The following is an 18256-nucleotide window of genomic DNA, read 5'->3' as shown; positions in this document are numbered from 1 at the left end:
CATACTGAAGTATCCTCTTCTTTGGTTAAAAAAAAAAAAAAACCCACAAACACTTAGCCAGACCTAATATCTCTGAACAATCTAATCTATTTATATATGCTATCATCTTCCTGTTCTCTTGGACTTCGGTATGTTAATTAGTAGACACATAAATGTCATCATGGTAGCTGGGAGTTGTCCAACATATTTGCCTATCAGCTGGACTAGTTCTTGAGAAATTCGTACTGTAAACTTTTATTGTTTCCTTATTTTATGTGAAAAAGAAAAAAAAATGTATACCAGTGATTGACTATTCAACTCACCATGCCATTAAATTTCTATCCATGATCAAAAAAAAGATAACCCTGAATCTGAATAACTAAAACACAGAAAAAAGAATAAGGTAAAGAAGAAGAATAATAAGAATTTGGAGGCATTAACTTCTAAAATCTAGGCTGATAGGCAATATCCTTACAATTCAAAAAGCGAACCAAGCAATGTGCAATCTAATTTCTAATATAATACTTATACTTATGGCGAAGATTTAAGCAAGGATTTACAGAGAACACATTGGGTTTTTCCCATGTTTCACAGCCATTTGAAGGAGAAATACTATGTCCTTCTATTCATCTTCTTATACATCAGCAGTACAGATTCATAGAAGAATTTGGATCGGAAGACCATTTCAGAGGTCGTGCAGCCCAACCCCTGCTAAGATATGGTAAAGTTCTGAGTATCTCCAAGAGTAGATACTTCAAGACGTTTCCAGGTAATCTGGACCAACATTTGGCCACCTTCACAGTAGGAAAGATTTCCTCTTAAAGGCAAGAGACTCTGGATTAAAAGGTCAGATGATCTGAAGTCCTAAGTATGAATTCTACAATACAGTGTCCAAAGTCATCCATCACAGGGGAAGACAAAAAATGTTCTAATTGATTTAGTTGCCATTTATTACAATACAAATGAGAATCACCTTAAATACACTGTCTGATACAGCCAGCACTTTTTCTAAGCAAGGAAAGTAGTGTCTTTTCCTCTTTATTGTCATTTTTATTCTCTCCTCTTTTTTCTTCTCTGTTCTACTCTTTCTTTCCATAAAGTAAACTGACATGACAGCATCTTTAGGCCTGGACTTACACACTCATGTTTGTGTCTGCAATTTTTGGAAAAGCCTGCAGATTTTCTCTGTGTGAGTAAAGAGGTGAAAGCAGAACTCAAAGGTAAAGATAGAGCGCATCCTAAAAGTGAAGATCATTACAAACTGTTGGGAGAAAAGAGTGAGAAAGGGCCTCCAGTCTTTCGCCCTACAATTAAGAAGTGTTGTGATCTTGGATTTAAATGGGATGAATAGAGTCACTATACCAAATGATGATATTGGGCACTGGCCCAACAAACTCTTGACATTCTTTCTGACATTCCCCAAATAGACTTTGCCTAATTATAATGTTGTTTATGTCCATTTTTAGTGTTAAACATTTTTTGAATGCTGCTCATTCTGGAACAAAATCCTAAGCATTTAAACCATAATTTTAAGCCATTATACTACAGTTAAAAACAAACCCAAACTATTAAGAGACTTTTTGGCATATCACTTTACATAAACTGATGGCAACAACAGCACAGCAGCGCATTTGTGTTTTCAACTGAAACTCAATTTCAGTTTCAAGAGTGCCTAAAGATTCAATCGTACAGGATGCTGAAAGCCTTGATTCTTCCAATCATTTCAGTCTCAAATATACTGCAAGCAAAGGTATGGTCTGCAGTCATCAATGTCACGTTTGAGCCAAGCTAATCCAGAATGTGGGGCTATTAAATGCAGAGATGATTTGGCAGAGCGCACTTGCTGTGTGCATATAGCTACTGTTTTTCACAGTGACAATTTGCCAGGGCAGTGCTGATACAACTCCAGTGCTGATGTAACTCAGACAAATACAGCCTGTTGGGTGCTGAAGAATCACCTGCTTCTGATTCAGGCAAGTACATCTGGTTCCACACATTAAAATCTGCCTGTGTGTTATACATCACATGAATTAGATTTGGTTTTTGTGGAGCTAAATACCATATTAATCTGAAATGTACCAGTTCACAGAGAATGAATAGTATACAATGGCTCATCTTGAAGTACTGCAGGAAGATGTCCAGCAACAGTCCCACTGAATGCGAGTGGAGTATGTATGTGCATACATGTATGCACACACCTGTATTTATTTATATAAATGCCTATTTTCAGCTATTTTCATTTATATAAAATATGTCACAGGAACCACTGTTTCTGAAAGCTGAGTCATAGTGGATCACATACACACAGATGCAGAAGTGAAGGAAGCAGCCCTATGTAATATATGAAGTTATGGAAGAAATGGTTTGCCTCTCAACCACACAAAGTCTTCCTCATCTGGGTATATGAAACCACTTAAATGAGGATGCCTTCTATGTATTTTATCCTGAACCTCTAATCCACCCAGCAGCAGCAATGACTTGCAGTTCCTTCAGTAGCAGGCATCAAAATATGAATTACATGTTGGTTTTCTATTGGTGAGCTTAATTTATCAAAGGTTTTCAGAAGCTGTAATAAATAAAGGACAAACCCACATCAAAGACATGTCTAGGCTACTTTCTTAAAGGCAACTTACAAAACAAGAAAAGATTATGGAGCAGTTGAGGATTAGGTTATCAAGTCTACCTTAAAGTGTCTGATTAAAATATTTGGTTTCGTTATTAAAGAATCTCAGTGGATGTCTCATATGATAAAACTATTTATATTAAAAAAAAAATGTAGCAGATTATTGATGAAAAAGAAAAGATTTGCCTTCAATTTCAAATTGACATCAGTCAGAATACAGAATGTTTCAGTAAAGCAAAAGGTATTTGCAAAGGCTTAGACCTGTATCTTCAGACATAATACCAGCAGGTTCAGACCTCTCTTCACAGCCACCAGTCACTTTAAGTCAATTCTAGAAGTTAGACCAAGGATGCTTGGATTTGGACTACCAAATCTTCATTTCTGTGTTTTCATTTGATGGGACTATATAGATTGGATCTAAGCTTGCCTTTGAGAGCAGACTTCCTCTTTCTTTTGTTTTTCTTTGCTTTTTTTTTTTTTTTAAATACATTGTAAGGAAATACATTTCTGCAATTCTACCGAATACGTATTCCAGGTGGAAATCTATTCATTTTTTACTTGATATAGTCTAAAGCCTGAAGTCATGAGTAGTTAATATTTATATACCACAAGTCATGCAGGTTTGTTATATGTTTATGCAATTCCATTTTGATTTGGGGGAATTTTATGCATTTTATCCTGCATTCTTGGCAGGATCTCTGGATTTTGTAGGATTCTGTCATGTTGGATTCTGAAAACCTCAGGATAAAGTCTGATTCAGGGTGAGACATCCTTGAACAGGATGTCAAGGTATGATATGAACTCATGACATGTTGTAAACCTCAAAAAGGAACTTGTTGGCCCCGGACTGTGAGAGCTAATTGACTGGTTGGGTCATAAACCTATGCATAGAATGGAATATTTGCTGGATATCATCATAGCCTCATAAAGTGTTCTTCCAAACATTATTACCGGTTCTGTTTTACTAGCTGCCTCTGTGCTTTGAAGTTCTTGCAGCCTTATCAGTTGCTTCTCATACCTAACCACACTGATCATCAACATAGTTAGAAGGGAAAATATCTGATGGAAAGTTAATTCTGAAAATGTAGAACCACCTCCACATTAAATGACACATGATTGGCCTATCACCTTTAGCTGATAGGTTTTATGTCTGTCCAGCAATAGTTAGCAGATTGTCTTGGTGCACTTTCAGAGCTACAGAATTCACCTGCTCTTACTTTTCCTGTTTCTTTCTTTAGCCTTATTAGACCAATAGTTGTGCACACTGAAAACCTGCAAATGTTAGTGGGTAATCTGAAACATCAACTGCTATTTTTTCTATCTTTTTACCTCCAGGAAAGGAATGTTTATTCTGTCAACTGATTCCTAACCTAGCACCAGAGGAATACTGCTTCTCCCTATCCCTCTTCTTCAGGCTGGAATGGCTAGGAATTTATCCTTGAGTTCTAAATAATGCTGAGTTAGGACAGTTTATATCTAGGCCACAGGATTCAAAATACCTTTTTTCTGTTCTGGCTTCTTTTTGATCTGGCTGTACCTTGTCAGTTCTTCATGTCCCACCCATAGACTTTTTATTTCTTTTTCATCTAGTGATACTGGCAAGAATTCTTAAAAAAAAAAAAAAAAAAAAGACGGAGGGATTTGAGATTGTCATATAAAACCTGTGTTACTCAGTTTTCAATATCTCATTGAACTTCTCACAGCTTTGATATTTTAAGTAGGTATCACAACAAAGGGAAAAGAAGTGACTGGAAAGGTAATGCAGTGTACTAGGCCTGTTAATGCCCCTGAAAGTCCCAAGAAAACTTGCTGAAAGAAGGATCCTTTCCCATGAGTACTATTTAATTTCTCTGAGAGGGTTTCCAGATGAATTTAAACCCTAAAGAGCACATTTAAGCAATGCAACTACTAGCTGCACAGTGACATCCACTTCCATTTTAAAAATCCTTCTGTTAAAAGTCTATAGTAGGGAGATTCTGGATTATCTGTTTCTTCATTTGTGCTCCTGCTAACACATTAGAAAATGCAGAAAACCAGAATACAGTCCCAATTTTTTCCTGCAACAGCAGGGCAAAAACAAATGAGTGATGAGAATAATTTATTAAATAATTCCTCGCAGGAGCTGCAAGCAATGACCCTGCTTCCACACTTGAAATGATTAAGTGTGATATATGAAGCAGATTAAAAATCTGTTTAGGAGAATTTAGCTGTGCAACATATGGGAGTCTAAAAAAGCAGAGAGTGATCTGGCTTTTACATTATCGTTTGGGGTCATGAGAGACCCCAAATCTGATCTATCTTCTGCCATATGTTTCTTTTATGATAAAATAGACAAGTCAATTAGCTTCTTGGTTCCCCATCCATAACCCAGCTGGTATTCTCCTGGACCCCACTGGAAAAAAAGCAAGGAGATCCTGAGAGTTACAGATGCAAAACCTTCCCCTGCCCATGTTGCAGTTAGGGAGAGGGCTGGCAGTAGTGAGGACGCAAATCCTGTAGCCCTGCCCTGGTCTGCACCAGGAGGGCCTCTTGTCTCACAGTGTCATCCTGCACAAGTCTCATCTGCCTGGGATGAAGAGCGGTCAGAGGGCAGAGGTTGAACCTACTCACCAACACTCTGTTCCATTTTGTTGCTGTGTGACAGACCACAGCAGAGCGGTAGAATATTTTTCGTCATGCCATCTTTGGACTCTAGCAATAACCACAACACACAGAGACACTGAGAATCTTCAAGCATTTTGATCACACTGGGACTGATGGGAATGGATGTTTAGGGAAAGGGCTATTTTCTTACAGGATCATACCTTAAATTGTTACAATCCTAACTGTCCTGACCCTTGCACAGATAAAACAAATACAGACTTGACTTTACTCCATTCCTACTTTCTCAAATGGGCAATGAAAATAATTCCATTACTCTCCATTTCTGATGAATAATTTTTAATTTCTGGTCCCCTATTCCAGAATTGGATTGCATTGCAGAGGAGTTTCTACATCACATTTCTAAAATCAGCAGCTATTAATTCAATAATGGAAGGTAAACATTTCTGTTTAAATTAGATTTGCAGAATCTAATTCCTAGGAAGAAAAAACGTGTGGCATTGTGCCTTCCAACAAACAAACAATAGACAAACTCATTTCCAAGATGACATCCCAATGCACTCAGTCTAGATAGATTTAGTTACAAATACCCATAGATGAATACAGAAAGCTTGATCCAGGATGCAATTATTCATCTAAATAATTTGATCCACTTAACTCTCCACTGAACTTTAGAGTTTTGTAACTGTGCCTTAAACTGTAGTAACCAAACCATAAAAACAGAAGATGCATTTTGACAAAGTAAGACGTGGATGGGATCACTGCTGAAATGAGAGGACAATACTCATCAGCCTTGAACTGCGCCTTGGCTTTCCACAAAGTGGCCATCTTGCATCTCCCTTTGTGTGCTTGGCTTTTGAAATTACATGTGTTTCAACAATTGCTTAAAGCTTGCTATTTCATGATCTCTCACATTAAAAATCCTTCCACGCTGACCTATGCACTGGCGTGATTCAATTAGAGATGACCCCTGCTTTAACTTTTGAGACTGCTTTTTTTCTTGTGGCCAGGCTACAGAATGGGACGTAATAGAAGGCTTCCAGCAGTAACTGGGAAGGTGAGCCCTGCAAAGTCTGAGCCCTGTGTGTGAGCACCTGGTCACGCTGGGGTTGACAAACAGCCCTACTACTATTCATCCGTGAAAGTGGCCTGATAGAACACAATGTCCTGAAAAGTAACTGCAAGCAAAGCCTCCGAAGTAAGGCAACTTCATTTCCGTCTGCCCATCAGTTAGCTCTGGAGACAGATAAAAGCTAGCAATGGATTTCTCAGGTAGCACCTCAAGGAGCAACTGACTCTTCTGTTTGACAGTGGTGATGACTAGAATCGGGTGTAAATTTGCCTACTATTTTTCTAAATTACCTTTTCTTTGAAAATACCAAGACAGCATAATGTCATCAGATCTGAGAAATTCATAGTTTACTATTGCACACTGTGTGAACCTTAGGGTTGATATTTCTATAGGATTCTTTTCCTGAAGTATAATTAGATGTTTATGAGTCTCATTTGCTACCTACAAGGGAGATTATCAGCATCTTTAAAGCTTGAAACACCATAAGTCAGTATTACTACAGCTGTAGTTTAAGATTTATAGCCTGAAACAAAATCCTGATAAAAGAAATCAGTTATGAAGTTTTTTTTAATTTATCTTTGAGTTTTAACAACAGCTTCTTCACACAAATAAGCTATAAATTGTAAATGAATTGCTGACACAGACTCTAGAGAAGAAATAACAGCTATCAGGAACCACAGCTGAACATTATGCCTTGCAGTCTTGCTCATCCGTTTTCCCAGGACATCTTTATTGACAAACAAAAACTGGAGTTTCTGTATTTGGGGGCAAAAGAAAGAAAACCGCTATTTCTTTTTGAAAAAAAAAAAAAAACTTCCAAAAATTATTTTTTTTTTCAGACAAAGCATTAAACCTCTATGAAATCAGAAACATTTTGTCTTACATAAAACTACTCTTTTTAAAACTAGAAATTACGTCTTCTTGCGGATAAAGAGGATTTTATCAGTCTTTCTTGCTATCCTACTCCATATATCATTTTTGCTCACTTGATGATCACAGATGGTTTTAGTCGCACTGCAGGAAGGTGAAAATTTATAAATGTGTAGGTGATAGCTGCCCATTTTCCAGGAAGGAAAACTTCACTTGTGCAATATGGCAGGTGCTGGGTAAAAATCTAAGTTGAAGCTTCATCCTTCTGTCTTGGAATCTCTATTGACTCCCTGTAATGTATACTCGCTCTAGTTTACACAAATGAGTAAATTAAAAAAGAAAAAATAATATAGCATTACTTTCACAAGTGGCTTTCTTACTGCAAGTTTCCATTTTTTTTCTACAGTAGATCTCTCAATTTGTGTAAATCCATTATTCACATTTTTAATGAAAAAACATATTTGATTTGCAAGTTTCTTATAAAGAATACTCAGTATTTGTAATTACACTCCTAAAAAATGATTGACTATATACATCAAATAGTATTTTTCTTGTTCTTATTAGGATTTTTTTTCTTATACCTGTTACTCCTAGAAAATACTTATAGCAGTTGATTTGAAACTCAAGGAGGAGACAGTATTTAGCAATAATTTGCTGATCTATTAGATAATCCTGTTTTGCTCAAATGCAGGTGTAGACAGTAAGCTCTTAACTCCACTGAATCCAATTCAACTATGAAATATTTATGATTTATTCTTTTTACTGACTTCAAGAATATTTCTAAACTACGTCTAACACAGCCAGTGAGGATACGGGCTTTTTTGTTGTTTCTCATTGAAGACAATCAGAGCTGTATTAAAAACTGAAATTCAGAGGGAAGCACGCTTGCCTGTATAGTCAAGAGTCCTGTGACCGTCCTAACCTGGGAATAATGGAAGAGGGCAATTGTGAATGGTTTAGCAGGTCCTTGAGGACCTCTCTCTGGTTACAGGCTGTAATGGAAGAGTTGCTTTGCAGCCCCTGTTAAGAGAGTTGATCTAGTCTGCTTTACGCAATTGTTTATTCCCAAATAAGATATTTCAATCCTATGGTCTTCAGAGTGCCCATTGAAAGCACTAATTAGTGATCGTTTAAAGTACTTAGGTAATGTTAACTCCACACACAAGGGATGCTCTTGAGTCTGACCCCTGCTCATTCCATTTCTTTTTGGAGCTTTGAAGACAATTGATTTTTGAAGACTGCAATCTTGCCTTAAACTCAGGGAGTAAAAGAGTGCAGACCTAATCTTGATTCAACCATTCATGCCATCTTTAAAGACATGTTTACTTTTTTCCCTCTAGATGTCAATTAATAGATTTTAAAGTCACTGAATTAACCCAATGTGAAAGAGTTTAGAGCACAATTACATGGGGGTAGAAAATGCTAATTATAAATAATCAGGATAAAAAAAAAGAAAAAGAAAAAGAAACAGTGAATACACCCTAAATAGCTGATGGGAACAGGCAAAAAAAAAAAAAAAAAAAAAAAGAACTAGCTTGAAAGTATGTAGGTCGCTCTGAAAGTAATGCTTCCTATTTATTTGCATGGGAACTACAACAGATACAAAGAGCACAATAATACTATTTGATACAGCAAACACGCAGCAAAACACTCTTTTTCAACATAGTCACCACCATGATCTATGCATTTTCACCAGTAATGAACAAGAGCCTGCATGCTACACTCATAAAAATCTGCACCAGCGGAGATGACCCATGTCCACATCTGACACCATTTTGTCAGACTCCTCCTCTGCTGCCATCAGTTGCATGGCAACAAAATGGAACAGAATATAGGCTTGAAGGTTCAACCTCTGCTGATGTGCCACCAACATCTGCCTCCCATATTGAGGGTCAACATAATATCATAAGAGGCACTGCTTTTGGGGTAGCCCTTGTAGTATGTAGAATTACAAGGAGAAGAACATTGGTCAAAGCAATGAATATGCAAAGGTAACTTGGAGCTAACAAGCACTTGCATTTAGGTTAGCACTACTGGCATCACCACATATAACATCATCACCTCTTTTATTAGATCTAATCCCGCAGGTCCTTAGATCACCTGCTCCATTCATACATCAGGACAAAGAACCTCATAAAATTCTCTGACAAATAACCCTACTCCAAACTTACTGATTTTCATTACAGACACTATTTTGTTATAAAATATGTGATTTGGGATTAATTGATGAACAGCTGTTAGAACAAAATTATGCTTTACACAACTAGGGAAGAAGCCTTAAAGATTCTCTTCACTCTTTTAAAGTCTTGTCTTGGGCCAGGAGATACTGAGCATCTCCAAAAAATACAAAAAAAATAGAAAGAAAACCAGGAGAATCATGAAGTAGACCTACAAAAGCAAGTGGGCAGATATCCTATTGAAAAGGAGCACCTGCTCCTTTCTGGGAGTGAAGAAGGCTCCTGTCCTTCAGACTAGCTCCCAGTTTTTGACAGTGGTTTCAGAACTGCAGCCATGAATATGGGACTTTTCCTTACAACTCCTCCCAAGAACATCAGCGTCAGAAAATGTTTTCTGAAGTTATTTGAAATTTGGAGGTAAGAACTGAAGAGAGGTGAAACCATTATTTGTATGAGGTAAGTGCGGCAGGAAGACAGAAGATTTTAGTTTTAAAATGTACTTAATATATTTCTTTAGCGCAGTAAGCCTTTGTTTCATTAATACGTTTGACAGTAGGTTTGAATGTACAAGGCTTACTCTAAAAGTAATGCCTCCTATTATATTACTTTGACCCACAACATCGGAGGTGGATGCTGGCGATATGACAGTAGAGGTTGAACCTTCCCACCAGTACTCAGTTACATCTTGTTGCTGTGTGGCGGATGGCAGCAGATGGACAGTCTGGCAAAATGGCATCTGACATGGAAGTGTATATGGAGCAAAGGTGTGCCATTGATTTCCTCCAGGCAGAAAAGTTGGCACCCACTGACATTCATCAACACTTGCTGAACATTTATGGACACCACACAGTGGGTATGAACACAGTGAGTCAGTGGATGGTGTTTTTCAGCAGTGGTGACAGTGGGTCGATTCCACTGGTGCAGTTCTTTATGAGCACGGCATGCAGGCTCTTGTTCATTATTGGTGAAAATGCATAGCTAGTGGGGGAGACTACACTGAGAAATAGCGTTTTATATCTGAGGATTTAATCTATCAAATAGTGTTGTTGTACTTTTTGTATCTGTCATAGTTTCCATGCAAATACATAGGAAGCATTACTTTCAGAGCAACCTAGGTGTGTATACATAGAGAGACAAAGAGATACGTATGTGTATATATTATAGATCTGTATGTTCCAGAGATTAAACTAGGAAAAAAACTCACCTATGGCTAAATCTAAGTTTGTGTACTGGAAGAGCTTCAGATAGCCCATTAATTACTCCAGTGGTTATTTACAATAGGATTAATTTCATTCACATTGGAGAATACCTATTATGTTTCTTTAGTTTATGCATAAGCAGCTGTCCAATTAAAAGGAATTGATCTCCTACAAAGCTTGTATTTGAACATAGCACTACCCACTGTGCCATAACTCCTTTGTATTTGACAGCTAATATGCCATGCAATTAGGATCCACAGAGGTTTGTTGTTTCTCTGTTTGTTGTTTTTTTTTTGTTTGTTTGTTTGGGGTTTTTTGTACCCTCCAATTCCTTAAGAAATTACCTTATCATTCTACCAGAATTGAGCATTCCTTCTCAGTTCTACGGATCAAGGAAAGGGTTAAAAATTCTCTATCTCTATCTTGATCTTTGTTGAAATGGTGTATGGGAATGAAATGGTTGCCAATTTGTTTGCAATGCATTCTGACTGTACGGGAGTTCTTTTTTTCCTGACAGGCAGGTGAGATCAAAGTGGTGCAGGACAAAAGGGGCTCAGCAGTGATTTGTCAGGGGACGAAAGGCAGTCCTGTCTGGGAAAGTGGCTGTAGCCCAGAACGAGCCTTCAGATCACTAACACACTAAAGAAATCATGGCATGAGAAAAAGTACAGCAGAAAAGGTTCAAAGGTCAGTTTTATTTGGTTTGGATTATTGGTGCCTCCTTTTAAACCAAAGAGCAAGAAGGGGAAAAAAGAACAGGCTAATAACCTTTGTTATTGTCCAGCAAAAAACTCTTTTGTACACATTGCTTGGGGATTGTCTGTAATTAAAATGCTGTTGTTAGATCCAGGACCTGATCCTGCAAAGTTTTACTCATGTGAGTAATTCTCTATTGCATGAATAGTTCTGGGGGTTTGCTCACGTGAATAAAGATTACCTTCATGACAAAGGGCTTGCAAGTTCAGGCATTGCATTTGACCAGGGGATGCAGGTATGTGTGCGTGCATGTGTGCATCTGTGTGTCTGTTCAGTGGTGGGTGTCTTTCTTTCTAAAGAAAAAAATATATTTATTCAGGTCATTCATTTAATTCTATGTTAGAAAACTCAAAACTTAGATAAAAGCAAAAAAAAAAAAAAAACAAAAAACCACAACTCTACAACTACTTGCATTCTGCTTCCATGAGATTCATTACAGAACCATTTCTGCAAGATACATCAGCACAAGAAAATGAGCCAGAGGAAAAATTCTGGTTCATACACACCTGCCTGAAAAAGAAAAACCTCAGTCAAGTCACCTAAGTTGCCATATCTATGAGATATAAGTCACCTGAGCTGGGCATATTCATAATGAAAAAGAGACTTACCTGTCCTTCCTAGTCAGACATCTCATCTAGAGGAGACCATATAGCACTTCTCAGTGAGAAGAATATCTTATCTGAAAGAAAGCAGTGAAGTGAGGTGAGAAGTAGTGGTCAGTGTTACAGATGTATAAAATACGTGACAAATATACTGCCAAAATAGTACTGAGAGAAATGCCCATTACAAACGCATTTGTGTCTTCTCACACATGTGGAACTTGGCTGTGGATACTGGTGATACCAAGATTTCACAAACCTGATGCTTACACGACCATTTCCGTGCAAGACCTTACATCTAGTATTAACTGTAGTTGGTGACTGTTATCTACAGCTAAGTTATGGTATTTGGAAGTGCTGCAGTTGTGCCATGCAAAGAATAGGAAACAAAAGTTGTCCTAACATCTTTTACTGATCATGGTACATCCATTTGTTCCCAAAGCAAGCCCTTCTCAATGGGAAAATATTCCATGGGAGTTAATAATCCCTAATTTATACCAGAAACTGCAAGTAGTGAGGAGTGGATGTAGGTCTTTCCCTGTGGATTTGCAACACCAGCTGTGCGACTGGCAGTCCTTGGACCATTCCTCTCTGTACAACCTGCATTACATCTACAGCTTCCTTCTAAAACTCTTGAGGAATATCTTTTATTTCTCTTGGTTAATACCGTGATAATTTGGGTCATCCCTTCTACAAGATTTTACTGAGGACACAAGAAGTAGCAGAAGCCTGTCTCAGATTAGAAAGTGCACTAAGGTAACATACTACTGAATTATTAATCTTCCCTTTTTATGTTACAGGTGAAGAATATACCTTCAGGCCCATCAGCTCTGACAGCCTCACCCATTTGTCAAACTGGGTTGAAACAGGAGAGCCAAATAGTCTTGATCTACCTAATACATTCTTAGATGTGCTGTCTTAGATATAGGATGTCTAGAACATGGTATTAATCATTTAATTAATAATCTAATTGAGAAAGTTAAATTAATAATCAGTTTCTCTGAAGAAGGAGAAAACTGCTGTTTTCCTCCATCGATAACTGAATTTCCCTTCAGGGTTCCTACAAAAATTGAAATTATTCAAGACTGGTTCTAGATCTGAGCCCTCTGCCTCAGAACAGCAGCGGCTGGAGGGGAGCTGGAGCAGACCTGGCTGCTGGAGCTGCAGGATAAGCCAGAGAGCGGGGTTTGATGGCCACACACCAAGCACCTCAGGGAGCAGTGCTGAATGCTATGGAAAAAGAGAGCTCAGTGTGGGAGCTGTCCTGCTGCTGCCCAGGAAATACTGCAAGCTCTACCTTGTTATATTTATGTTAAAGCACCTAGACAAAAAATGTAGATTTCCCCAAGGAAGAGAGAGGGACACAGAAGTGAAAAGATATGAATTCCTCCTTGTTTGCACTGCTGGATTTAGGCAGTAGGACTTCCACAAAATTGGAAACAAATATAAAGAACAGACATGTATGTTTTTCTCAGCAGATAATTTCCTCTAGCAAGTTCCAGATCCTGGCTGAGAGACCTGGGGAGGTGGCCTGCTCTCAATGACCTCTTGAGGTCCCTTCCAACCGCTTCAGTTGTGTGATTCACACAGCCGTGACCGGAGGCCTCTTTGCTGCTGGCTCCACTAGGCCCTAAGGCCTGGTCCCACATATTCCCTGACCATAGACCTACCAGGACCACAGCAGAGACATGAAGGCAGCAAAATAATGCTGATCTCAGCCCAAGTGGCCTGAGGCTCCTCATGATAATGCTGGGTGTCCTCTGTGTCCCACATGCTTCCTACCGACCTAGCAGAGGTGGGACAAAGGTGGTGCCATCAGCGCCTGACACCCTGTGATCAGAGGGGCAGCACCGATGTCGGCTCTAGAGAGACACTCAGCTATTTGCACCTGTGCCTGGGACTCTCAGGAGTTAGTTATGGCTCTTCCCTTGAGGGAAAATAAGTTATTCCTCTAAAATTCATCTAACTTACTAATTTTAATTGGTGCTTTCTTGTTCTCTTTGCTATGTTGTTAAATACATAACCTGCATAACCTTCGCTCACCTGTACTTCTGTCTGCTTGGTGCTCTTCCTGATCCCTTGATCTAGGTGGAACATCCTCAAGATGCTCTACATCATGAACAACTTTAGACAACCTGTGACCATGGATGGGATTTCCTGGGAAAACCCAGCCCCATGATGAAACCCCTGCTCTAAAACTAGGAAAGTTTGAAAGCAATGTTTACTAATCTTTAGTTCTTAGTCATAATTAATTCCTGGCACTAGATTTTCTCTTTCAGGGACATATGTCAACGTATGTGGCATTTTCTCTAAGGCAGCCTCTTTCAGTTTTTATCTCCAGTGCTTGTGCAGCTCCATGAACAGACCTGGGTCTGACCTCTGCGCCTGTCATCTGACTTTGCAAGTGTTGATCCAACCACAGCTTGGAGAAAGAGGGATCTTTTATCTTCAGGTAACCCAATTCCCAAAGATCTTCAGGGTTGAGCAAGATCATAACAAGCCTCTGATTGTGAAAGTAACAGGGGGATAGATTCTAAAAGTAGTAAGGGATTTATCTGAATAGCAGGCCCTTCAGGCACAAAGCACAATTACATCATGGATATGGGCCAGATACTTCTCTCAGTTACACCACACTCCTCTGTAAATCTAAAGAAACGCTTTGAAGCTGCTTTCAGAAACACATGCTGAGTTACCAAAAAAAGGAACAAAGTTCATCCAAGAACTTGGCCTGTTAAGTGTTGAATGAGGTACCAAAGGTGTGAAGGAAATGTACAGATCTGGTCCTTGAGTTATTAACAAATTACACTTCTATTGTTTTTACACTCCCTCTCTCCTCTTCCAGGCAGCCCCACATCCTTTCTTTTAGTTATTTTCGTGGCTACAGTTTACAGTTCCGTATGGTCTGAATATCCCTATTGTAGTACTGTTTGAGCCTGTCACAAATCTTTACAAGCCACATGACAGTTGTCTAAACTGTACCACGGCACTACTGAAATAAGTGTTACATTTTTTGTACTATTACCTTTCTTTCCCGTATTGAAAAGGCATGAGCAACAGAGCAAAGAAAGAGAATTAAATTGTTATTTAATATGTCCATATTCATCGTTTTGAATATTTTCATTCAATAAACCATTAAGGGATGATGTGAGAACAGGGCAAAATAATTTTTCTAGTAAGAAGATTGGGCCTGATCCAAATCCACATGTGTTAAAGAAAAGGCTCTTAGTGAATTCATGGACTTTGAGTGAAGGCTTAATCCCTCAGTCCTCAGCCAAAGAAACTCTTGCTGACTGTAACAAAAATTTGCTAGAGTAAGGAAAGCGAGTATTTGTATATTGATCTCAATAAACTGTAGACCATAAATAATAGTAATAACAATAACAAGTATTTTAAGATGTATACATATTACACATGGGTTAGCAGAGCTCAACTGGAGCAGTAAACCACACATTTTTAACTTAAATACAGAGTTTTAAGTGTTATAAATGAATTTATTGCCTGGAGTGCAGTATAGCAACAACTCACATCATCAGTATAAAATGAACAGCATTATCCTAAATCTGAAGACCTCAGACTGAATGTTCATAAAAGCACAATAACTATGAAAATGAAAAAAAAAAAAAAAACATCCCATACGAATGGATAAAGAGAAAACTGACGGCATGCCTGTTACACATGTAGCATCTCTTTTAGAGGGCTCTTTGTATTAGTTTTAATTGGAAACTACCTAAATCTTACTATCTATGCCCAAGAAAGCATCCTAAACTTTAGAAACCATGAAGTCCCTGCCCAGAGCCTTCCTCCTCTGCTCTCTCCTGCTTTTCAGGAGTTCAGAACATGCAATCCAATAAACAATATTGCCTACCATGCACAGAAGCGGGTAATGTGATCTGTGTGGTCTGGAAAGTCATTTAAACAAGATTATATTGTTCACAGGGTGCAGAATAACCCCACGAGGAGACCACAAAGCAAAGAAGATAGAGTTGAGTGAAATTAATTGAATTTCAGAACCTCTGCCCAATGCCAGCAGCAGGTGCGAGCAAACTGCAGCGAGCAGAAAAGCCGCGTTCAGAAGATGACACGGCTCAGCCACAAACAAACACCTTATCCTCACCGGGGCCACCGTGTTTTCTTTGAGACCTTCTCACGGTCCGCAGTGGAGCCAAGATGGAGTTTTAATTGGAGAAGGAGGGCGATTTTTCTGCCTGGGGCTCCTCCCACCGCCTCGGTATTTATTGCTCTACAAATTGCAACTTCCTCCTCGTTAGAGTAGCGGCTGCTGTAAATTACTGCTGCGCACGGGGCAGCTGCTCAGGAGTGGGGAATCACATCAGCTGCTTCCAAGCTGAATCTGGGCTAAATAAATAAGTAAATATTGTTTTTCTTTCTTTCTTTCTTTTTTTTTTAAGAGAGACTTTCAAGTGCATTCATTTGTTTTCAGTGTTTACTTTTCTGTGACACCTGAAGAGCAATACGCATTGCTTTGTCACACAGCTCTTGGACACACCTACCCCTCTGCGAGGGCAGCCAGCTAGGAACACCGGTGCTTTGTGTGCTTTAGAATCAGAGCACACGATAAGAATAAAAACATCTGTGTCAAATACGCACACTTTTACCCACGGACTTGCTAGGGGAAATGCTGCCTCTGTGGCTTACCTGTAAGAAGGCATAGAAATATCCCATTAGCAAGATCAAGCTTACTGAATCAGATACCTAGTTTGTTCCATTTAAAATTACAAGTTTCAAATGAATTAATAGATCGTTTCAGCCTGTAACTCTAATGTAGTCACATACGGGCTGGACCCTATTCTCCCCTCCACACTAAGTAACAGACCCGAACTGCTCTCCGATTATTACTTTGGGGCTACAAGGAGCTTTGGGGCATCATTAAAAATATTTCCAGAAAGAATCGGTAGACCACATCTGACATCCCACCCTCCGCTAGAATCAGACCACATCAAAGGGACTCTTTTTGTTTTCCGAAATGGTCACCAGACAACTTAAAATATACAAGGGTAGGCTTATGTTTTATTGTATAGATGTCTGCCTAGAGCAGAACGACGTCAGGTTGCTGGCTATTCAGCGCTGTGCCGAGACGAGGTAGCTGCAGCCCTTTGATATTTTGGTGGAGGTCGTATTCATTTCATTTGAAAGGGACCCATTAATGACAGACCTGTGAGCGCTCCCCTCCCTAAGAAGCAGAGCGCACACCACTTGGGAAGCCCAGGGCGGAAAGATTTGTAGATGATGGTGCTAATTATGAAAATGTGATCAAGATGGAAGCAATTTGAGCAGAAGTCATTAACGCGTTACCCTTCCACCCACTGCTCTTTTGGGTTTATTACTGCGGTGGGAGGAGGATTTTGCAGGCTTGTTTTTTCAGAGCGCTGATGAAAAATGCTCTGCAAATCCAAAATGACACAATGCCATCTGCGCACTTTCAGGTTGTTGGAGATACGCTGTCACCACCGAGAGTCGATACGCGCAGTGCCGTTGAGCGCACTTCCTTGAGCCCCGGGGGGTCCTCCTCTGTCCTACGGCCCAGCAGGGACCGCGGGTCCCCGAGGGGTGTAGGGGGGCGGAGGGACCCGGCCCGGTGCAGCCATCCCCCCCCACAGGCTGCGGGAAAGGGGGCTGGAGTGGCTGCGTTCTTTTTTTCAAGTGGCCACAGCGCTTTATTTTCATTTCATTTTCATTTCTTATTTACTTTTCCTAAATATACTGGAACCGCGTGTAGTGCCGGGAAGGGGTACTGCGGGAAAAGAAAACAGCAATAAAGAATTAATTGTACAAACATTTCTCGTCCCCAGATCCGACTCTCCCCGTGAAGCGGGGGCTGAACGAGTGGGGAAAAAAGGGAGGAAGGGGTGGCAATGGCGGAGAGGGGCGCTTGTGGGTTTTTATGTGTTTCCTTTTCTTTCGGACGGCCGTATAATGAGAAGCCTTTTAGCCTTGGAGAACCACTAAATATTGAGCGTAGCTTAAAGGAGGGAGGAAGGTCGCATCCCTTAGCTTATTTTCCCGCTAGTAAAAGGTTCCTTTTATTAACGTGTAAGAAAACCCTCTTGCTCTGCGTAGGAATGTCCTTTAAAATATTTTATAGACCTCTTCTTGTGCACCGACACCGGGAAAAAATTACATCGGTGAAGGTCAGACGGTTGAATTCTGTCGTGCTTCACTTCAAAGGTGTATTTGCGTGCCCTCCGAGCACATTAATACTAATTATCGCCCAAACACTTCCCCAAAACTCCCACTGCCCATTTCAGATGCAAATCTAATTAACGAGCCGCCTTTGAGCGGCACGCAGGGCCGCCGCAACGCAGCGAGCTGTTGGACCTCTTGCCTTCCCCTCCATTTATTCCTAGGCGTGGGCAGCGGTG

The 18256-nt window shown here is 39.6% G+C and overlaps 1 long non-coding RNA gene across 2 annotated transcripts in view; it reads right to left on the bottom strand.

Annotated features, from left to right (window-relative positions):
- Positions 1-16226, bottom strand: part of LOC110401549 — a 32770-nt gene extending 16544 nt beyond the window's left edge. Inside the window, exons 1-2 of one of the 2 annotated variants that reach the window (XR_002440422.1) lie at positions 15991-16226; positions 11886-11956 (exon numbers count right to left, since the gene is read on the bottom strand). This is a non-coding gene — a long non-coding RNA (uncharacterized LOC110401549). Of the gene's footprint in view, positions 1-11885; positions 11957-13546; positions 13626-15990 lie in introns of those variants that run through there. The other variant, XR_002440421.1, reaches the window with a different exon arrangement.

Source organism: Numida meleagris, chromosome 6 (assembly GCF_002078875.1).
Source record: "Numida meleagris isolate 19003 breed g44 Domestic line chromosome 6, NumMel1.0, whole genome shotgun sequence".
NCBI lineage: Eukaryota > Metazoa > Chordata > Aves > Galliformes > Numididae > Numida > Numida meleagris.
Note: the sequence above shows the minus strand (reverse complement) of the source record. Positions and strands in the feature narration are given on the sequence as shown.